Source organism: Canis lupus, chromosome 14, assembly GCF_011100685.1.
Source record: "Canis lupus familiaris isolate Mischka breed German Shepherd chromosome 14, alternate assembly UU_Cfam_GSD_1.0, whole genome shotgun sequence".
Taxonomy (NCBI): domain Eukaryota; kingdom Metazoa; phylum Chordata; class Mammalia; order Carnivora; family Canidae; genus Canis; species Canis lupus.
Genome location: NC_049235.1, coordinates 10,784,954 through 10,809,709, shown reverse-complemented (window position 1 = coordinate 10,809,709; position 24,756 = coordinate 10,784,954). Strand labels below are relative to the sequence as shown.

Here is a 24,756-nt window from a genome sequence, read left to right as displayed (position 1 = left end):
CTTAAAAAAAAAATGTATCCTGCCATCCAGTATTAATCTTTGGTATCATTTAAAATAGTTTCATAGTGTTTCATGATTCCTTATGAACTATTGATTGATTTAAATATTCCCCTTTTAATACTTGGGTTGCTAACAATATCTTTGTTCAAATTAACTTTTATGAAAATCTTTGTATACATATCTAATTATTTCTTTAGGAAAAGCTTCTCAAGGTGGATATTACTGTGTCAAAGAGTATGAAACTTATTCCTAACAAAATAAGTGACTTCATTATTGAGGTGACTTCATTATCCTTCTTTTTTTTTTTTAATTTTTTTTTATTTATTTGGGAGAGAATGAGCATGATTGATACAGGAAGCAGAAGCAGAGGGGCAGAAGGAGAGAGAGAAGCAGGCACCCTGCCGGCTGATCAGGAAACCTGACAAGGTGGAGCTGGAGACCGGGACCCTGGAATCATGACCTGAGCTAAAGGCAGATGCTTACCGACTGAGCCACCCAGGTGCTCATCATTATCTTTCTTCTCACCATAGTTTCCATTTTTGAACATTTACTATATGTTGAGCACAGTTCACATTACATGGATTTTCTTGTTTATTTCATACAACAAAATCCTTGCTGTTTACTATTATTATACACAATTTACTGAATTGGTAGAACGTAACTCAAATTTTAATTTATTATATTTTTTAACATGCTTGGATGTCAGCAGTATGTATCCTTTAAAAAAAAAAAAGATTTTATTTATTCATGAGAGACACAGGGAGAGAGAGAGACAGACACAGAGAAGCAGGCTCCATGCAGGGAGCCCGATGTGGAACTTGATCTCGGGTCTCCAGGATCACGCCCTGAGCTGAAGGCAGATGCTTAACCACGGAGCCACCCAGGCATCCCAGCAGTATGTATCCTTATGTTTTATATAAGCTGGCTTTATACACCTTTACTTACTAGTACTCCCTGGTGCTTCAAAGATCTTTTATTTTTCTAATGTAGAGAGGCACAAATTAGAAAACTACCCTACTAGCTCCTTCATACACTTGTACAAAGACCTCCCTTCAGCCAGATTGTAGAACCACCACTTCCTACCATTCTTCTCATCATTTCCTTCCCCTCTGACCATTATCTTCAAGTCAGGTGGGTAATTCGTGGAGGTGTGCTCATTAAGCACCAGTGCATGGAGTCATTCTTTTTCTGAATCAGACACCAACAAACAGAACTGACTTCTAAAAATAATTGATGAGAATTATTTTACTACCAGATAGAGACACTATAGAGGAGAATTGGGGAAATGATTAAGAAGCGCCTCTAGTCATACTACATATTACATTACATGTGGGTGATGTAATGTTATACATCCCATATTCAAGATTATGTAACAAGATTTTTTTTTGTAATGAATTACAATACCTTAACTGGTAATTCTCTCTCTTTTTTTTTTAATATTTTATTTATTTATGACAGATAGAGAGAGAGAGAGAGAGGCAGAGACACAGGCAGAGGGAGAAGCAGGCTCCATGCACCGGGAGCCCGATGTGGGACTCGATCCCGGGTCTCCAGGATCGCGCCCTGGGCCAAAGGCAGGCGCCAAACCGCTGTGCCACACAGGGATCCCGGTAATTCTCTTTTGACTAATGATACAGGATTATACAGAAAAAGACTTCTGGAAATATGGTATTTTAATATTAAATCATTTTATGCAAATCATTTCATTCTATTTTTACTTTTTATACTTCTAGTTAGGTATTTGATTCTCCTGTGTTATTATGTTAGGTTACATATCTATGCTTGTCAATGGATAGTAATGAACATTTAATTTATTAGTGACTTCTTTACCAATAATCATATTTTAGCAAGAATAGCTTAATATGCTGTCCCTTCTATATACATGAATCAATAAAATTATAAAATAGGTGCAATAAATATGATTATTAAATATATACCCAAATTATGAAAAATAGTTAAGTCAATTTAACATTCTCAAGAGTATTATTTACTTATAATTTTTTTAAAAAATCACTTTTTACAGTAATTTGAAAGACAGCTAAATTTTAGTCAATTCTCTTGAGAATTCATCTTTAATCATCATGCTTCTCTAATTAAAAGCAAAAAAGCTTTGTAGGTCTTAGACTCATAGTTATGTTTGTGGTTTACTATGTTATTTCACTACAAAGAATACTTTTCAAGTTATTTTCAACGCTGTCAATACTCTAAACTTTTAATGAGTAGTTTTTAGTTTGATTATCTAGATTTGTTAACCAACTGTCCCTGAAAGTGTAATGAAAACCTTCTATGAGCTTGGAGAGGAAGAACATGCTGGCCAAGCAATTTATCACTTAGTTTCACAAGCCAAAAATACTTTGGCTCCCATTAAAGCACTTTTGAATGCCATGGTAGATCCCCTTTATCCACAGGGCATCTGTTGCAAACCCTCAATGGATGCCTGAAACTGCAGATAATACCAAAACCTATATGTACTATGTTTTTTCCTATACATACATATCCATGATAAAGTTTAATTTATAAATTAAGCATAATTAGAGATTAACAACAACAATAATAAAATAGAACAATTATAACAATATATTCTAATGAGAGTTATATGAATGTGGTCTCTTGAAATATCTTTTAAAAACATTTTTTATTGGAGTTCAATTTGCCAACATCTAGCATAACACTCATCCTGCCAAGTGACCCCCTCAGTGCCCATCACCCAGTCACCCCAACCCCCGCCCACCTCCCCTTCCACTACCCCTTCTTCATTTCCCAGAGTTAGGTGTCTCTCATGTTTTGTTACCCTCACTGATATTTTCACTCATCTTCTCTCCTTTCCCTTTATTCCCTTTCATTAATTTTTATATTCCCCAAATGAATGAGACCATATAATGCTTGTCCTTTTCCAATAGACTTATGAAATCTCTCTTTTTAAGATTTTATTTATTCACTTGAGAGATAGAGAGTGGAGCAGAAGGAGAGGGGCAAGCAGATTCAGGACTGAGCACAGAGCCTGACAAGGGGCTCCATCTCACAACACTGAGATCATGACCTGAGCTGAAATCAAGAGACAGAAGCTTAACCAAGTGAGCCACAGGTGCCCCCTTCAAAATATTTTATTTTACTGTATTCATCTTTCTACTTCTTACGATGATGTGAGATGTTAAAGTGTCTACATGATGATAAGTGATTTCAATGACACAGGCATCATGATGTATGATAGGCTATTACTCACCTTCTGCCCATTTGTCTGAAGAAGGATCATCTGCTTCTGTACTGCCATCGACTGCAGGTAACCGAACCTATATAAAGCAAAATGTGGAGAAGGGGGAATTCCTATACATCAAGAACAACCAGTTTGTTAGTGTCATGGGTGTAGAAATCCCATCTCATAATTCTGAAGTTTAATTTGGTTTTTTCCAAGGATTTAGCAAAATTTCCAATTTTATTAGACTACCTTTTTATTGTGGAGTGACTTAATCTCTTCCTCTCTTTTTGAAAATTTCCTGGTAGGAGTTGGCATGTACCAACAAATATGATGGCCTCATTTCTTTCCTTAAACCAGTTTTTCATTAGCTTTGTAACAATAAAAACAAATTTCATTTTCACCTTTTATTATATGTGCCATTCATCCATTTTTAGTTTAGTCCTGAAAACCCAGGGGTACCTCTTTATTTTCCACATTACTGACTTTTTTATTGTACCTAATTCATCAGAAAATTTTTGGACCTGCAAAATGGCTTACTGGAGTTGAGATCAGCATGCATTCTACTGAAGCTTACTGGATTTGAAGCATCAGCTATCCAAGATCTCTCTCATGGAGCATCAGCTGAGGGCCCTATATTTTCATATTCCCAACAGTTGGTGTAGTCACGGGGAATAACAGAATAACTAAGCTGGAAGAGATTTTTAAAAATCATTTGATTCCAACCATTTGTGACATAGTCCAATATAATTCTTCCCAATTGCCATTAAACCCATTTCTAAATTCTCCTGTTTTGTTGATCTTTCCAGTGAAATAGCTCTTGCATATTGCCAACCAATTGCTAAGTTCTCATCTTTATGCTACTCCATTTCTCAGCAGCATTAGACACAATTAACCATTATAACCTTCCTGGGCCACTCTGTTCTCTTGACTTCTCTCCATGACACTCTTCAGTAGCTGCTGCTTCTCATCTTACTTTTCTGGCTCCTTCTTTTATGTCTGATTTCTAAACATTGATGTGCCCTAGGGATCAGGCTTAAGCTCTTTTCTCTTTTCTCCGTAGATAATTTCATCTTGTCCTGTGGCTCTAAATACCATTTACATTCTGTTGACTCTCAAATTTGTGTCTTTAGCGCTGAATATCCAGGAACTCCAAATCATGTGATATGTCTACTTCCATCTATCAATCTAGACATCTAATAGGTATCTGAAATTTTCCATGTACAAAAAAACCAATTGGTTCTCACAATCCTTTTCCTTGCACTGTAGCCTTAGTCAAGCCACACACACAGTGGCAACCTTTGAATTCTTTATATTCCCGTAAATCCCATGTGAATATGCACCAGCAAAACATGTTAACATTACTAGCAAAACTAATCCAAAATTGTAGCAGATTTATTATGTGTAAATTACCCCCTAAGTATATCTCCAAAGAACAGCCACATGACACTCTTTCTCTAGGCCATGAAAAGTAAATGGTGAGTGGAGTGCCAACATCTTTTAGAAATGATTTGTGGAGAATTGTTTTCTCTAAAGCAAGGATATTCATGGTTTTAATTGTTGATGGAAATGAACATATCAACCAAAAATATCAAAGCTACTATAGATTAGTTATGGATACAAAAGTTCAGCAAAAATATGCACAATAGGATTTTGTCTCCATAGAGACACTATAGATGAAAAGGACTCCCTGATTTCTATGAGAATCTCCACGTCCCTAGGTTGTAGAGAACAAAGAAAGATATTTAACTAATAGAAACAAAGTAAGTATGGGTGGCTCAATAGAAATCAGCATTGGAGTGGCAACTAGGATTATCTAATGTACACATTTTTGGTGGTAGCTAAATAATTGATGGGATTCTGACTGAAATAATTGGGCAGCTCCTTGAATAAAGGAAATACTTCAACAATAGCAAGTATGTCCTCTAAATTTCCTCCTAGCCTTCTGTATAGGGACCTGTGACCAATTCCACCAGAACACTATGGTGGGAAAGGAAAATACTAAAAATTCTTGGTGACTTTGGACACTGAATTTCATCTTAAATGAGCATGAATGCCACAAAGGTGCTCAGTTAGAAGAGGAGATTGTAGAAAGTAATAAAGTGAGTGCTGACCTTGGTTCAAATATACGTTAAACCTAGTACTCATTTCTGTGCTTTTTTTTTTTTTTTGAGCGAATGGGTGGGAAATAAATATACTGAATGTTTCGGTTTGAGTCCCAATGGCAAACAGCACACTCAAATCAGGATAATTCTAAAAGTTTTTATTTACTTTTAAACAAAGGGGCTAATTTCAAAGGTGTATGAAGGTTGTAGAGAAACACAAAGTGAGGGAAAGAAGGGCTAGCAACAGTGTGGTTGTTACCATCTCTAGGCTCAAAGGGATAAGGAGAAGGAGGGATTACCAGAAACTGAAGGTAAGATGAGAGTTTAGACGAGAATGCCTTGAGAACAGCAACTTTCTATCAAGGGATGTAGCTAGCGTGACCTGAACTCACAGGGAAGAAACCAGGAAAAGAAATACTGTGACTTCACACCTTTGCAAAGCATCATTAGTGAAAACCAATCCGACATCAGAGGAATCAAAATTTCATGATGTTATCCATACAGGTCAGCCTCCTGGGAAGAGATCAGGATAGAAAATGATGGAAAGTGAATCTGGAGGGGCAATATTGGGCATATTCAAAAACTGACAGACTCCTCACATTGGCCCCCTGCCTTAAGGAGAAAAGGACAGTGTGGAGCAAGGGAAGATTCTAGAGCTTTTTTTTTCTTTACAAAAACAATATATAAAACATAATATCAATACTTTAAAGTTGTAGTTTTGGTGATTCTTATTCACACCCTTAATTAACCATCTGGCTTGTCAGGGGCAGAAGATGGATGCATTTTGGAGATTAATAGATTATCATAAGTGCAGTCAACTGTTGATAAAATTGTGATTTTCTCACTGAAGATTTTATTTCTACCTCTGGTGAATGATAAGCAGATATTGAGCTTAAAAATGATGTTTTGTCTTGTCCAACATAGCTGAAAGACTCCAGAAGTGTGATTACACTGAACAGGGATAGTAATACAAATCATAGTCTAGTCTCAAGGATTTATGCCAAATAGAGCCACAGCCTGCAGAAATCTTGATTATCTCATCATGCTGTAAGTTATCACTTTGGCCGACTGATGACATTAAGCTGACAAGACCTAGAAAGCCAGAATTTGTTTGTGCCTTCAATGCCCACATAGGACAAGTATGAGTAGGAAATCCATGGAAATATAAGTTCCTACAACCTCAGTGGAACTTTTGGGGGACCAGTGAGGCTGTCCTCTCAAAGGGCCAAGTTGCTTCATCATTTATCACTTACTTTAAGAAACACACATGCTTATTAGACCACTTGTTATTTTGATGACAGAGTATAGCTTTGTGCAATTCAAAAAGGCAAAAATTCAATAAATAAATATAAAATATACATTTATCAATATTTTGAGGTAAAACAAAGGATTTCTTTGTGCAAAAAAATAGACTTTGTTTTTCTTTGCTTAGATTACTAACAGTGTTTTTTTTTTAATAACCACATTTAAGTTAAGCTTTTTTAAATTGGGTGAGAACATAGAAGCACTTGCAAAACAATTTAAGTGCAGAGATCTTTACAGACATAGATTTTCCCCCTAGTTTTTATTATTGTCTTACACCTCACTAATAATTTTTAAGAATTTAATTTTATTAAATACTTTCATACATTTGACTTAGTTTTTAAAGAATCAACTTTCTTCTCACATTCATATTTCACTAGTTTACATAATAGTTAATTAACTTAAGCAATTTCAGACAGAGGCACAACATACACAAGTAGGTATCAGAATAAATACAATGCAATTTTGGCAAGCATATAACAACTCAGTTAGTGGACATAAAATTGTATGTGTATATAAGAGCATTTGTTAACTCCACAAATATGTAAAAGTTAAGTGGAGATGGATTAAGAGGGCTTGAGTTTACCATATTCATGTGTGTACTTACTCAAATTATCTAACAGGGGATTTGAAAGACTACTTACTTTTAGTGGGACCAAGACCAGGAGAAGGGTACTGTGTAAGCAGCTTTACTTCTTAGCCCTATGGTTCAATAGATCCAATGGAACTGAAATTGTTTGTGACAGGTCAGGATACTGTATGGGTTCTTAAAGAACCCTATATTTTAGAGGTCCAACCAGCTACCTAGTGGTAGGCTAAATCATTGGACAGCTTCTTTCATTCTCCTGAGAAGAGATATTTATTTTGGATAATAATAAAAAAAAAGACACCAAAATAGACTCCCTAGTGCCAATGTACATATAGGAAAAACATGAAGTGTTGACCTAGGCTATATTAATAGAAAACAGGATGTTGATACACAGTAGGAACAGAGAGGAGTATGAATAAAACCCAGCTGGTTCCCTGGGGAGCCTCATGGTATCTGAAATGGCCAATAGTAGAAACTAAGGAAAGACTACTTTAACTCTCCAAAGTAAAACTACCAGGTCTTAGTAACGAAGATTGATCACTATCTTGAAGGCATCCTAATCTTACCAGCTTGAAAGTACTAAAGAAGTGTAAGCATCACCCCTCCAAAACAATTTAGAAATAGATGTAAGAACAGATGAGATCCTGGCTAGGAGAGTGTAAATATATATTGGGTATATTGGGAAGTCAAAGGTATACATTTTATGGAATATTTTTCATATTTCGCTACCCAACATTCAAACACCTTTTGATTTGAGAGGACTCCAAACTAGGCAGAAAGAAGGTTTTGTTTATTTCTTAGCTTCTATAGAAGATAATGTGGGGTATATAGTCCTACTCCTGGCTTTCTGGCAGTTAAACATAGACTTCAGATCTACTTCAGCTATAGAGATGCTCTAGCTTCAGATATTTAACTTTCAGGTTGCTGGAGAGGAAACATTTTTTTCTGCCTTTCTAAAATTCTTCCAGCTAGTCTAAGAATTAAGTTGACAAGAGACAGATAAATAGGAGAAAAACAAATTTAATTTCGTACATGCAGGAACCCCATATCCATGAAAGGTTTGAAGATGGAAAGGCAAAATGAGGTATATGTGTGATCCTGAGCTAAGGAATGGGATAAGGGCCTGGAACTTCAAAGGGGAGGAGGTCAATTCACAAGGCACTAAAAAAAACCAAATATTTGGTAAGTAAGAGTTCATTCAGCCATACATATGGGCCACTCAGATAAAATTTTTCTCTGGGAATAATTCTGGGAAAGACCCTCAGTTTAGATTCTTCAGTATAGTTAAGGGAGGGGCAAAAGTTTCTCTTGAGTCTACAGGATCTCAGATGCCTTCAGTTCAAAATAGTCCACATGCAAAAGTGGGGCATTTTGGGAATATTTGCTCTGAACCCATTCAAGGTTATGAAGTAAAGACAGGGATAGTTGTTAGTGTTTATTTTTGTGATGATGCCCAGTACTTGAGAGGCCAGCGGTATGGCAGTGAATGTTCAGTTGTTGCGCAGGGAGCATCTGAAAGTCAAGAAGCATCTAATTGCAGTGCTCCTTGACCTCCTATGGCCTTCGCTTACTTTCCAACCTTGCTTATTTGCATACTAGCTGATTCTTTGGGCTTTCTCTAAATCCTTTTATAAATTCCTCCTCTGGAATGGTCGGCCAGAACTAGATTCTTTTGTTTACAACCAAGAACTCTGATTTGGTAGTGTACTGTAAACACATACAAACATATTTTGCCTTTCACAACAGTCATAGATTTAGCACATTTATGTGGCAGGAATTCCAAATAAGCTGAACACTTTTTAAAAGATAATTTAAGCAAGCATAGAATTATAAGTTGATTTGAGATTTTCTTTCCCTTATTAAAGATATTCACCCAATCTATTCATATGCTTGCAAAACAACTACTCAAAACTATCTTTATACATTAGCTACTATTTTTACAAATGTTTGGAATTAATATTTACAAAGTTGGGTTGGAGTTTTCCCCTCTCAATATTCTGCTAGCATTAAATATATCATAATCTCAAAAATAAAAGTAGATCTACTGTTGCCAAAATAGCATATGGTATACATTCTTTTTTTTGGCATGTTGATTTTAAATCAGCCTATTTATTGAGCTACTACAACCTTGTCTTTGATTCTTTGATTTTTATTTGCATTGTTTTATGTCTAGTATATAAAGTTGGACATTGAAAAATGTTTGTTTACATTTCTTCTTCTGCAAATTATCTTTAAAGTTATATATGGAAAATTTTGTATAGGTTACACATATTTCCCCCATTTTATTAGCCTGTTAAACTCATTTTTATAATTTTTGCCATATAATATGAAAATTTTATTTTTTTTTTTTTTTTTTTATTTTTTTTTTTTTAAATTTTATTTATTTATGATAGTCACATAGAGAGAGAGAGAGAGGCAGAGACACAGGCAGAGGGAGAAGCAGGCTCCATGCACCGGGAGCCCGATGTGGGATTCGATCCCGGGTCTCCAGGATCGCGCCCTGGGCCAAAGGCAGGCGCCAAACCGCTGCGCCACCCAGGGATCCCAATATGAAAATTTTAAATTGTTATTTTAGTGAACACAGCAATCATTTTTTAGTATTTTTCTCCTTTATTTTTGATCTTGGACCTTGGTTACACTGCCACTACTCTTTGTCCCTTAATCACAGGGAAGTAATAACAGCTTCTTGCTGTTGCTATATTTTGCATTATCTTTTTGGTTTTACAGCTATGCCATCACAGGAAAAAATAAATTTCCGTATTAGATTTTCTTTGTTTAAAATTTCTAAATGGGGGGAGTACTTTCAATTAACTGGAAAATCTCGGAAATTTGTTCCTCTAAATAATACAAGAAATGAATTTAACTTGATCATTTTCTTAATTTGAGCAGTTGTTACAAAAAGAGTTAATCATCCAGTGTTATACTGAGAATTAGAAATGCCACTTAAAAAAAGACAACTGAATAAATCTGTTTCTGTACTTTCCATCTATTCCACTAGTGTTTATATGTATGCCCTTTATAGTTTGTTTATAATCTAATAATATCTGGAAGTTTTAAGATTTTCATTATTTGATATGTTTTTCAAAATTATCTTTGTTATTTTTTCCATTTATATTACTTTATTATGTTGTTTCATTATAATATCCTCTCAGAAAAATTACTATTATTTTTGTTAAATTTGATAAAGAATCCTTCAGGATATTTGTAAAAATGGCATTATTGTAGAAAGAACAAACATCTTTATAATAACCTATATTTGTAGCTAGGAACATGATATATTTTTCATTTACTCATTTTGTTTTAAATATTCTAAATTTTGTAAATTTTAATTATATAGGTTTTGCAGTTATTCCTATTTACTGTTTTTAGCTAAAAATCAATAAATTTTATTATATTGTCTACATTTATTAATATTTTAGAAAACATACTGAGAGATATTCGATTTGAAATTTAAAATACAAAAATGTGGAACTTATGTGTAAAATCTAAAAAACAAAACAAAGACACAAAGAAACACATAAACCAAATAAATAGACTCTTAAATGCTGAGAACAAAACCTGGTGGTTGCTACAAGAGTTGTGTGAGGGAATGGGTGAAATAAAGAGGATTAAGAGGTACAAACTTCTAGTAATGGGATAAATAAGTCACAGAAATGAAAGGTACAATACAGAGAATGTAGTCAGTAATATTGTAATTACGTTGTATAGTGACAGATGGTGTAATGAGTAATGTATAGAATTGTTTCAATATGTTATTCACCCGAAACTAGTATTACATTGTATGTTTTGTTTATTTGTTTTGTTTGTTTGTTTTTAAGATTTTATTTATTTGAGAGAGAGAGTGAGTGAGTGAGTGAGTGAGAGAACAGGAGCAGGGGGAGTAGCAGGGGGAGAGGGAGAAGCAGATTCCCCGCTGAGCAGGGAGCCCAATGTGGACTGGATTCTGAGACTCCAGGATCATGACCTGAGCTGAAGGTAGACAATGGACTGAGCTGCCTCGGTACTCCTGACATTATATGTTAATTGTACTTCAATTGACTTTTTTTTTTTTTTTTTTTGAGCTACAGAAGGATATTATATATACATTTGAAAAGAATTTAAGTAAATTCATTAGCAAGTTAAAAATAATACAAATATATTTAAAAGAGCAAACTAACTCTTCTATCTCCCTCATTTAAATTAAGCAATTACTGGGCAGCCCCGGTGGCGCAGCGGTTTAGCACCGCCTGCAGCCCAGGGCGTGATACTGGAAACCCTGGATCAAGTCCCACGTCGGGTTCCCTTCATGGAGCCTGCTTCTCCCTCTGCCTGTGTCTCTGCCTCTCATTCTCTCTCTGTGTTTCTATGAATAAATAAATAAAATCTTTAAAAAAAATAAGCAATTAGCAAGATTTTATTGCATTTGCCTTAGCAATCTCTTTTGTTATTACTGCTATTACTCATATATTAAATCAAATCCCAGACCTACATTGCCCTTGCATACCTCAGTATGCATTCATTGTTAAAAATTATGAGCATTTTCTTAATATATAGTAATGCCATTTTCACACCTAAAAATGGTGTTATGTAATATGCCATCCATACTCAATTACTAGAATTAAAAGAAAAAAGAAAACGAAAACAAAAAGAAGCTTTCAAGAGTTGAAACACACATTGTATTAGTAATCCCTGCTGCTCCTTATGGCCTTTCCTCATGACCTAAAGAAAAAAAAATAAAATAAAATGCCATGTCATTAAAATACAATCTCAAATCTATTCTCTTATCCTTCATAGAAATCTGCGTGTATTAATAGTAATAAAAATTTGTTGAGCCCTTACAAAAATATTAAAAAATTAAATATTATATATATTTAAAGACTTTAATGTCTCAGGCGCAGTTTAGGTAAATGGCAAGATTGAGAAGAAGATACAAAGATTTCCCATTTACTCCTTACCCCCACACATGCATAGCCTCCTCCATTATTAACATCCCCTTCCAGAATGGTACATTGTTGCAAATGATGGACCTATACATCATCACCCAAAGTCCATAATTTATTTACATTATGTTTCATTCTTGGCCTTGTGCATTCTATAGTTTTGGGTGAATGTATAATGACATATATCCACCACAATGGCATCTTATTATATATTTTAAATATACAAAACACATAATTTATTCCCAAGTATGCATGAGCCAGCTCTATCAATTCTAACATTTCTCTATTTTTGACTTAAAATTTAGAAAATGAAAAAAATACATCACGTACTACTGAAACCTCCTACAGACCATTTGTCAATCACATTTTCCTTCCTCCTCTGCTCCCTGAAATAGTAACTCACTTGAATTTGTAGTTTATCAATCCTATGCATAATTCATACCATTACTTTACATGTACTTACTCACAATGAATATATTGTCTTGTGCATTTCCACAGCTTTTATGTAACATCATCTTATATGTGTCATTCGTAATGTGTCATTTTGTGCTTGTTTTCATTTCAAAAGATGTTTTTGCATTTAATGGGTATTATATCTTCATTTATGTTTGTAAATAGCTAAACATTATTATTTTTAAAGTTATTATCTGATTTTTTCTAATAACCTATGTAGCAAATTCATCGTCTGATTTTTATCTTCATGGCTGGCTTTCCTCATGAACATTCTATTTAGTTTGCTGATTTATTTGATTGAATTTTTGTACCTTTTCTCTTTCTCCCTCTTCCCCTACCTGTCAGCCCATTCCCTTTTTTCCTTTCCTTTTATCTCTATCTTCCCTGTAGGGGATCCAGAAAATTGCCATTGCTTTTACCTGGATCTTTGCTTCAGACCAAATCCTATTGTGCCTCATAACAGCATTTCAACCTACCCACCATCCCACAATGACGTATCCATTATTATTGCTTTGGGCTTTTGTAACAGAATCTGTGGAGCAAAGGCCAATGGAACATGCCAACTACAATGGTTTTGTCAAATAGAGATTAATTTTTCTCACATAAGAGAAATTCTGGACACAGGCTATCCGTGAAATCATAGATGTCTAAGCTTTTTCCAACCTTCTATTTCCCTATTGTTAGAATGTGATTTTCATCCTCAAAGACTCCAGAGAGCTCTTATATTTCCGTGCATCCTGAGGGAGAAAGGAAGTGAAAAGAGCAAAGGTCAATACAGCATACCAGCTACACTTGTAAATTAAATATTGCTGGAAATTCCACTAAATATTTTCCATTTATCTTCTTGGCCCCATTATGTGTTTGTGACAACGTTACCTCCACAGGAGTCTGAGAAGGCAAGTATTTTAATTGGACATATTTTTCAGCTGAGAAAAATTGGGAACATCTTAGTAAGGAAGGGGGGGGAGAGGAAACATTGGGTGCTAAACTAGCAGTAATTTGACAGAGATGTTGGGGCTATTGCAGATTTATCCTCCGGGCCAGGGGCAGCCTAGCTGGGTGCCTACCTAGGTGCCTACTCACTTGGCTATGTTCCCATCCTCTCAACTCTTTCAAGCCTATAGCTTCTTCTTCTTCTTTTTTTTTTTTTTTTTAAGATTTTATTTATTTGTTCATGAGACACAGAGAGAGAGAGAGAGAGGCAGAGACACAGGCAAAGGGAGAAGCAGGCTCCACACAGGAAGCCCGATGCAGGACTCGATCCCGGGACTCCAGGATCATGCCCTGGGCAGAAGGCAGGTACTAAACCACTGAGCCACCCAGGGATCCCTTTTTTAAGTTTTTAAAAAAGATTTTATTTTTATTTAAGAGAGAGAGTGTGTGCACCAGCTAGGGGAGGGACAGAGAGAAAGAGAAGCAGACTCCCTGCTGAGCTGAGAGCCTGACAAGGATCTCAACCTGGGGCTTGATCCCAGGATCCTGAGATTATGACCTAAACTGAAGTCAGATGCTTAAACCAACTGAGCCACCTGAGAGCCTTGGACCTACAGTTTCTTCTAAAGGAGAATTGGTAACTCCTGCTGGCAGGAGTTTTACATTTTTTTTTAAAGGATTGTTCAAAAATAAAAGAAGGATATGTGAAAGAGACCCTCAAAACCTAAGATATTTACTATTTGGTCCTTTGTTTCTTTTTTTTTTTAAACACTGACTCTTTTTTTTAAAATATTTTATTTATTTATCCATAAGAGAGGTAGAGACACAGGCAGAGGGAGAAGCAGGTTCCATGCAGGGAGCCTGATATGGGACTCAATCTTGGGATTCCAGGATCACACCCTGAGCCGAAGGCAGACGCTTAACTGCTGAGCCACCCAGGCATCCCCTATTTGGTCCTTTGTAAGAGAATTTTTTGACACTGTTTTAAAGCCCCAAGCTCAGGCTCCTGCAGGCTTTCCCCTCATCTTCCTTTTTAGTTAGCTATAACTACTAGATACGGTGGAATATTTTTATTTTCCTATTACTCTATAGGAATTGTGTTTTCTACTCTTACTTTCTTCTTTAGCTTGGAAGCCCAACATCCCTGTGACTTCATCCCACCCATTATATTATACACACACATCACATCTACACATATGTTATGTTTATATATATATGTATGTGTATACATATATATGTATATATGTAATGACAGTGGATGACTCATGTATCCCAGTTTTGAGTCAATCAGTAGATGGCATTTTGCTGGCTGCAGGAACTGCTTCAGTGGGTTCAGGGAACATAAGCTTAAGCTTTTGGTTAGTTAGGGTGGGCAGTATTCTCTCCAGCTAGACATAAAAGAGGAAATGTAAAGCTCAAATGCTTCTTGCAGACATCCCATGAGCAAGGTGAAGAGTCTTAGAACAAGACTGACATTGCGAGGGACAATGGAAGCAGGTGGAGGAAATAGGTGGAGGAAATAGAGTAAACCGATTACAAGTTCTTTTCTGCCTCTGGATTTATGTCTTTATTTATGTCCTTATTATTATTATCATTATTAAATTTTGCCACTCAGAGTGGTCCATGGACCAGCAAAATTACTATTGTCTGGGAGCTTGTTAGAAGACTCTAAGGCAAAAAAAAAAAAAAAAAAAAAAAGAAGACTCTAAGGCCCCATCCTAGACCAACCCAACAAAATCACAAACTGTATTTCATCAGAATCTCCAAGTGATTAGCAGACATCAAAATTTCAGAAGTATTTCTATAGCAGTGGCTCTCTAGATGTGGTTTGTGGATCCCTGAGGGTTTCTAAGGCCTTTCTGTAGAGTCTGAGAAGTCAAACCTGGTTTCATAATAAGACATAATTTGTCCTATCTACAGTACCCACTGCTATAGTCTTCATATTCTCAGTGAGAGGGAGTTTTTCTCCCTCTTTACTTTATAGTAGACCTACGCACTTTCTGATTTTTTTTAAAGATTTTATTTATTTATTCACAAGAGACACACACACACACACACACACACAGAGGCAGAGACACAGGCAGAGGGAGAAGCAGGCTCCATGCAGGGAGCCTGACGTGGGACCGGATTCTGGGTCCCCAGGATCACGCCCTAGGCTGTAGGCGGCGCTAAACCACTGAGCCACTGGGGCTGCCCACTTTCTGAGTTTTTAGCATAGTTTTCTCTTTCTTCTTATACGAGTGACCAAGTTCATACTGGGAAGAGCCCACTCCTAATCCATGGAGGTTAGGTGTGGATGACCACCTACCTTTACTTAATGCTTTCTTTCTCGGTAAGAAGAGATCATCTAAGTTTGGCCAATTAACAAATTTAGTTTTCCTATCCAGTGACTGATTCAGATTTTGGTATATGATCCATGTTGGTGCATTCAGAAGAAATACCAACACTTGGTTTTTCTGGCAATTTGGGAACAAGAAGCTCTCTTTTTCTTATTTGCTTTTTTTTTTTTAAGATTTTATTTATTTATTCATGAGAAACAGAGAGAGAGGCAGAGACACAGGCAGAGGGAGAAGCAGGCTCCATGCAGGGAGCCTGATGCAGGACTCGATCCCAAGACCCCGGGATCATGCCCTGAGCCAAAGGCAGAATCAACTGCTGAGCCACACAGGTGTCCCTACCTTATTTGCTTTTTAAAAAGATAGTATTAAAAAAAATAAAAATAAATAAAAATAAAAATAAAATAAAATAAATAAAAAGATAGTATAGGCTAGCATTGCCAGTAGTTCCCTTTGGAGATGGTTTCTCTGTTATAGCCAGGTATAGAATTGAAGTCTAAAATAACTTTGCTTAGAATCATGAAACATATGCTATGTAACTGAAAGCCAAATCTATTTTGTGAAACAAAAGCAACGTATAACATTAACTAAAACCTTAGAAATTTACCAGTTCACGTTCATTTCCTTCCAGGTACTGGTATTGATTTTTACTTGTCTTTGTAATTGATGATATTGAAAACATTATTTTCCCCTCTATTTTCATGAGTTCTTGAGTGAAGTTTAGGTAGGCTTCATGAATATCAAATCCAGATGTTTTGAATTGAAGGTTCTAGCAGCCCTTTTTTTTCTTTTAATTTTCAGTACCTAGCATACTGCTTGCTTCATAGTCATTGCTGAAGTGAAAAAGGAATTTTGAATGCAGCTATTGAAACTGCAAATCCTTCCTTAACTACACTGAATTATTATGTTGTTAATTTTGTAAAGAGTTGAAAACGTTTTTTCAAGGTTAACATTCTATTATCCTACAAGGATCCCCAATTATAATTTGACTTCTAAAGCTTCAAAGAATATTATTAAAAACCTTATAGAAAAATGTTTCCTTAATATATTTATTGTGTACCTAATATATGCTGGGTCTTACCTTGGTTTGAATAAGATACAATCTACAATCTCAATACTCAAAAAAGGTCCTATTTGGTAGATAAGATGAACATAAGCATACTTTTAACTTGTGTTGTAAAAGTAGCAGATGCAAAACACGAAGTGATAAACTTTATCTGTGAAGAGCAGAGAAGTGCATTGAAGTGTGTGACAAGCAGAGCTAGAGGATATTATAGACGAAAGAAAGGCATATTCAAATGCACCAGCATTCGATGCACAAATATTTGAGGGGAACTGTAAACAGTTTAGAATTGTCTGAAAGAGGGATGATAGGAGATGAAACTAAAGAGAAAGGCTGAATCCAGATCAAGATTGTGTTTGTCATATCAAGGAAATTTGATGTTGTTCAGCTGACCACTGCTACTTACTTCTAAGAAAATCCACTTGAAAAACATTCAAATCCCTCCTAAATAATTTGAGATTATAGTATCTTGTATCTTCCTCCTTCTGTGGGAATCATTTATATATACAAATGGGATCCTTTCAAATGTCTTGTGGGGGACAGAGAGGTATTCCAGAAGCAATGGGGAAGTGGATGAGATGATAGACTTGAAAGGTAGGCTTAAGGCAGTGGCTGTGTGAATGGGGAGGTAGATAGGTCTTAAGAATTTGAGGGACGATAGGATCGAAGGAATTCTATAAATCATGGCTTTAATCTAACTTATTTACTTATATTTTAGTGAGAAGAAGGAAGCTTTAAAAATAATTACCCCTTAGGTTTTCATGGATATAAGCAGTGAACTTTAGATCTGATAATAATATGTTACTTAATTTTACAAATTAAAGTATATATACAAAGTATTTTTAGGCTATTTATAGCCCCTTTAGAGAATAATAAACATATTAAATAAAGGGGGAGGGGCTACTGCCTCATGAACTGCAATAGTGAATTTACAGCTTTCCTTGAGACTTTTGATTAAAGATGCCCACTTACTCCTCCACTTCACATTCAATGTCATACTCATATATAATTTTGTTTGTTTTTTGTTTTTTTTCTGTAAGATTTTATTTAGTTATTTATTCATTTAGAGAGAAGGGGGAGGGGCAGAGAGAGAGGGAGAAAGAATCTTAAGCAGACTCCCCTGCTGAGTGCAGAGCCCTACTACTCGGTGGGGCTCCATCTCACAACTCTGAAATCATGACCTGAGCCAAAAATCAAGTAAGGCACTGAACCAACTAAGCCACTCAGGTGCCCTGGTGTATAGTTTTATACTTTCTGAAATTGTCTAATATCTATTGGTTCCAATTTTATACAGAAAATATTAAATTAGTTTTGGTGATCCTGACTGTGACTTTTTCCTAAATTTCTTCTGTCTTTTGTTACCTTCATTGTAATTTGCATTTTTGATTTTATAACTTGGTTAGTTGGAGTAATCCTTCTCAATTTCTTTCTTTCTTTCTTTCTTTCTTTCTTTCTTTCTTTCTTTCTTTCTTTCTTTCTTTCTTTCTTTCTTTCTTTCAGATTTTATTTAGGGACACCTGGGTGACTCAGTGGTTGAGTGTCTGCCTTTGGCTCAGGTCATGATCCCGAGGTCCTGGGATCAAGTCCCACATCAGGATTCCTGAAGGAAGCCTGCTTCTCCCTCTGCCTATGTCTCTGCCACTCTGTGTCTCTCATGAATAAATAAATAAAATCCTTAAAAAGACAGAGAGAGCACAACAGGGGAAGCAACAGAGGGAGAAGCAGGCTCCCTGCTGAATAGGCTGCCCCATGCCAGGCTCAATCCCAGGATCCTGGGACCATGACCTGAGTTGCAGGCAGACACTTAACCAACTGAGCCATCCAGGAACCCTCAATTTCTTTTACATCATGACCATGTTTTTATACATACAATGTATGTATACAGAACATGAAAGGCAATAGATAAGGCTGCTTGCTTTAGGAGACCACAAGCCAGGTGCTGTAGCCTACCATACCTTATCAGGCCACTCAATGTTGGCAGGAATTGCTATCTGCTCATGACCCCATAGGCCATTCACACTGGTTGGAATGCTCTGAGTTGTGGAATGGGACTTAAAGAGCTCATTACTATAGGATGCACACCTGCACTGTTCAGCAAGTATTGTGATAGCACTTGACATATCATGTAACACAAATGCCAACTGGCTCTAGGAACAGTTGCTAGTGGTCCCATAGGTTTATGAAACTCAGGATGACTTAACAATCATTACAGAGAACATGACTGAAAGCATTTATTTTATTGATGAAAGCTCAGTACTGTGTTGAATAGCAGTGGTGAGAGTGGACATCCCTATCTTGTTCCTGATCTTAGGAGAAAGGCTCCCAGTGCTTCCCCATTGAGAATGATATTTGCTGTGGGCTTTTTGGAGATGGCTTTTAAGATGTTGAGGAATGTTCCCTCTATCCCTACACTCTGAAGAGTTTTGATCAGAAATGGATGCTGTATTTTGACAAATGCTTTCTCTGCATCTAATGAGAGGATCATATGGTTCTTGGTTTTTCTCTTGCTGATATGATGAATCGCATTGATTGTTTTACGGGTGTTGAACCAGCCTTGTGTCCCGGGGATAAATCCTACTTGGTCATGGTGAATAATTTTCTTAATGTACTGTTGGATCCTATTGGCCAGTATCTTGTTGAGAATTTTTGCATACATAGTACTGGAAGTCCTAGCCTCAGCAATCAGACAAAAAAAGACATTAAGGGCATTCAAATTGGCAAAGAAGTCAAACTTTCCCTCTTCGCCGATGACATGATACTCTACATAGAAAATCCATAGTCTCCACCCCAAGATTGCTAGAACTCATACAGCAATTTGGTAGCGTGGCAGGATACAAAATCAATGCCCAGAAATTAGTGGCATTTCTATACACTAATAATGAGACTGAAGAAAGAGAAATTAAGGAGTCAATCTCATTTACAATTACACCCAAAAGCATAAGATACCTAGGAATAAACCTAACCAAAGAGGTAAAGGATCTATACCCTAAAAACTATAGAACACTTCTGAAAGAAATTGAGGAAGACACAAAGAGATGGAAAAATATTCCATGCTCATGGATTGGCAGAATTAATATTGTGAAAATGTCAAAGTTACCCAGGGCAATTTACACGTTTAATGCAATCCCTATCAAAATACCATGGACTTTCTTCAGAGAGTTAGAACAAATTATTTTAAGATTCGTGTGGAATCAGAAAAGACCCCGAAGAGCCAGGGGAATTTTAAAAAAGAAAACCATATCTGGGGGCATCACAATGCCAGATTTCAGGTTGTACTACAAAGCTGTGGTCATCAAGACAGTCTGGGACTGGCACAAAAACAGACATATAGATCAATGGAACAGAATAGAGAACCCAGAAGTGGACCCTGAACTTTATGGTCAACTAATATTCGATAAAGGAGGAAAGACTATCCATTGGAAGAAAGACAGTCTCTTCAATAAATGATGCTGGGAAAATTGGACATCCACATGCAGAAGAAGGAAACTAGACCACTCTCTTGCACCATACACAAAGATAAACACAAACTGGATGAAAGATCTAAATGTGAGACAAGATTCCATCAAAATCCTAGAGGAGAACACAGGCAACACCCTTTTTGAACTCAGCCACAGTAACTTCTTGCAAGATACATCCACATCCACGAAGGCAAAAGAAACAAAAACAAAAATGAACTATTGGGACTTCATCAAGATAAGAAGCTTTTGCACAGCAAAGGATACAGTCAACAAAACTAAAAGACAACCTACAGAATGGGAGAAGATATTTGCAAATGACATATCAGATAAAGGGCTAGTTTCCAAGATCTATAAAGAACTTATTAAACTCAACACCAAAGAAACAAACAATCCAATCATGAAATGGGCAAAAGACATGAAGAGAAATCTCACAGAGGAAGACATAGACATGGCCAACAAGCACATGAGAAAATGCTCTGCATCACTTGCCATCAGGGAAATACAAATCAAAACCACAATGAGATACCACCTCACACCAGTGAGAATGGGGCAAATTAACAAGGCAGGAAACAACAAATGTTGGAGAGGATGCGGAGAAAAGGGAACCCTCTTACACTGTTGGTGGGAATGTGAACTGGTGCAGCCACTCTGGAAAACTGTGTGGAGGTTCCTCAAAGAGGTAAAAATAGACCTGCCCTACCACCCAGCAATTGCACTGTTGGGGATTTACCCCAAAGATACAGATGCAATGAAACGCCGGGACACCTGCACCCCGATGTTTGTAGCAGCAATGTCCACAATAGCCAAACTGTGGAAGGAGCCTCGGTGTCCATCGAAAGATGAGTGGATAAAGAAGATGTGGTTTATGTATACAATGGAATATTCCTCAGCCATTAGAAATGACAAATACTCACCATTTGCTTCAACGTGGATGGAACTGGAGGGTATTATGCTGAGTGAAGTAAGTCAATCGGAGAAGGACAAACATTATATGGTCTCATTCATTTGGGGAATATAAATAATAGTGAAAGGGAATATAAGGGAAGGGAGAAGAAATGTGTGAGAAATATCCGAAAGGGAGACAGAACGTAAAGACTGCTAACTCTGGGAAACGAACTAGGGGTGGTAGAAGGGGAGGAGGGCGGGGGTCGGAGTGAATGGGTGACGGGCACTGGGTGTTATTCTGTATGTTGGTAAATTGAACACCAATAAAAAATAAATTAAAAAAAATAAAAGCACTAAAAAAAAAAAGAAAGCTCAGGAACATTTGACAGGACATTGTAAATGCCCAATTCTTTTATTTCATAAATGAGAACATATGAGATTAAAAAAATTGTGTCTTGACTTGAATAGACATTAAATGACTGGACTATAAGCTCTATGAAGTCAGGGAATTTTGTTAACTGCTCTATGCTGTTGTACTGTAGAGATCGTAGCACATGGCAGAAGTTTTCTAAAATTCTGTTTCATGAATGAATGAATTGGCTAGGGTCACTCAGGTAATGAAAGCCAAAATGAGAATTACAATCTTCTATCTCCCAGTTCAATGATTTGATCCACTGTGCCTAAGACTGTATGTCACATTGTTATCAATGCTCTGTGAACAATCCATTATGTGGCACAAAGCACAGAGGGTCATGAACACATCCTAGAACTGAATATTTTAAAGATTTACCTGCTGTTTTGTAACACTTCCTATCCATCATATTTATAAATCAAACATGAAAAATTTGGGTTGCCATAAAACTTATATTTATCTTAATATATTTCTGTAAAGAATGTTAAAAACAACAAAGTTGCTCTTCTATGAGCTTTCACAAAATTTTTTCTCCTTTGGTAGTTTATAGCATTTTGCCGTTTGCTTGAGTCATCGAATGTATTTAGATTTATCTTTACTTCCTACTAATTAAATAATGAAAAGCAAAACTTTAAATAAAGTAATTACTAATGTATCCTATATGCATTAAAATTAGAGTGAGCACCATCACTGAAAGTTTATATCACTCACACATTCATTAAACATTCATTAACCTCACCTCAGGTATAGGTGTCCTTGTTTACATATTTCAGATTTGCATATATCTGCCCTGAACAAGATTTCAAAAATGTTTATGGCCCTATGACCACCTTAATTATGAATCCCCAGGCAGATGTTTGTGAAATCCTTACCCAATGTGGCTTTTCCCCTCTTCTACCAGGTTTTTATTCAGTTCAGTATACAAGGTGACACTAAGATAGGACAAATGAAGTTTCAGTGTGGGTCCCTCCATCTTCCCCTTGTAATTCCTGACCTGGTAGGTACCAAAGCCAGAAGGGACCTGAGATAAGAATGCTGGGTCATATGGAAAGCTGCTATGTTTCGCCTGACTGATGGGGAAAGGAAAAGGCTTCGATTTTTCACAATCTAAATGACATTCTCTTTCTCTAATGTATGGTCTTAAGCCACTTTTTGAGAATTGTGTTTCACAGAAAGACCCCCAGACCAAAAGATATTTCATTCTTTGATAACGTTTTTGGGAATATTCATATAGAAATGCTACACATGATCCTGGGGTAAGGCGGCCCCACTGGAGGTGTGTAATCTGGCAACTGGCCTTTGGGTTTGGTGTAGATCCTTACTAGTTTCTGTTAGTACCAAATATTTTCCGACAGATCACCAATATTCCAGGTCAGAGATGGATGGACAGTGAGGCACCTTATATATGATACCCAATTCTTCAATGGAGATCTGATCAATCTTATTTAACACATAGATACAAAGGATATAAACTCTGTTTTCTTCCATCGCATCAGCGAGGTCATCTACTGTGCATCACTGTGCAGAGCCATACCGGCATTACTAATTTTATATTCAGCCAGAATGCTATTCATACTTTCAGCATTCAGCTCACTCTGAAGGCAAGTGATAGTGAGATTGATGCCTCCCTTATCCTTCTTTTTAAAACCAATGTTAAGGGTTTGCTGTTCAAGTGAAAGCTAAAGTCTTCCAGCTTGTTTTCAATTATCTTATGTCCCAGTGGTTTCAGGACATCCAGAACAATCAGGATCAAGTTATATTCTCAGGCCACTGCAATGACTTCCTTTACTTTTTCCATTCTTGGCACCTTCATTGATAACTGGGAGATCCAGAATCTGGGTCCTGGCACTTTTGTATCGATGACACCAGGATCTGTGGTGGGATAGTGAACTCAGGCTGTCTTGTTGAAATATACCCCTACCAGGTTACTGAGCAGTGTTGATTTCTCCACAGATGGAAAATCCACAATATATTTGAGCATCCCTATGTCCTGGTCACATCAAAATCTTCTCCTTGCCGGTGACCACCACCTTTTGGAGTAATGAGTTCTCTGCAAAGCTTAGAAAGGCAAGCCTTAATCAGATTTAGGTGGGACATTGTGGCCTTGTTTTTCTTGAGGTTAAGCCATCTCAGCTTTGATCTCTGTGATCCTGATGAAGATGCTGTTCCTGGTGGCAAATCTTGGGGGTTCCATGGTCTCCACATTGTATCCTGTCACACACCTGGCGCAGATTGACCACATCCATCTGGTGCTAATGCAGTGCACAGACGAGATACTTCCTACGTCTAGGGAGAGTTCCACGTGGGAGGTTCCCAGAGACACAGCGTGGAGCCTTCTCCTCTCCACTCCCCTCAGCCAACTCCCCATTTTTTAAGGTTGTTGTTTCATTTCTTCATTAAGGAAGGGGATGCATCATTTACTGTGGACCTTCATGCTGGCCCCTCTGTGCACACAGGTTTGTATTGCTGAACTCTGCACACTGAATAAAACAAAACAGAAAGACAAGTTTGTTGCAAAAGTTTTGACCTGAAAACTGGGAAACTCAAGGCTATGGGAGTTGTGAGTTCTGAGTTGCTCACAGACTAAAGGGTTGTTGTTGTTTTAAGATTTATTTATTTGAGAGAGAGACAGATCTGGTGCATGAGCGTGTGGGGGCAGGGGCAGAGGGAGAGAGAGAATCCTCAAGCCAACTCCTGGAGGAGCAGGGAGCATGAGTGCTGTCTCCATCCCAGGACCCTGAGATCGTGGCCTGAGCCAAAACCAAGAATCTGTTGCCCAACCAACTGAACCACCTGGGTGCCCCCATACTAAAGGGTTTTAATAAGGCAAATGCAGAATATATTTGGCTTTTTCACCTGATTGCCTAGTGGTCTTCTTCTTTATTTGGATCAGGGTAGCCTAGTCAGTAGAACAGGAAATCCAAAGATGAGGTGTAACAGACTTGGTGTTTGGGGATTGGCTTGGCGTCCTTTGCAGATTTCTGAGAAGAGCTGTAAGTTTCTGTAACTAAGATAAATTTGTTTTATTTTTGTTTAATGTAACTGCACTGGCCAACTTAATTTTGTCCTTAACATATAGGGCTCCACTTTTGTTTTAGTTCTATGGTA

At 36.9% G+C, this 24,756-nt stretch overlaps 1 pseudogene; it reads right to left on the bottom strand.

The window, feature by feature from the left end:
- Positions 1-22,602: 22,602 nt before the first annotated feature.
- Positions 22,603-23,842, bottom strand: LOC100682596 (annotated as a pseudogene).
- Between the last annotated feature and the right edge of the window lie 914 nt (positions 23,843-24,756).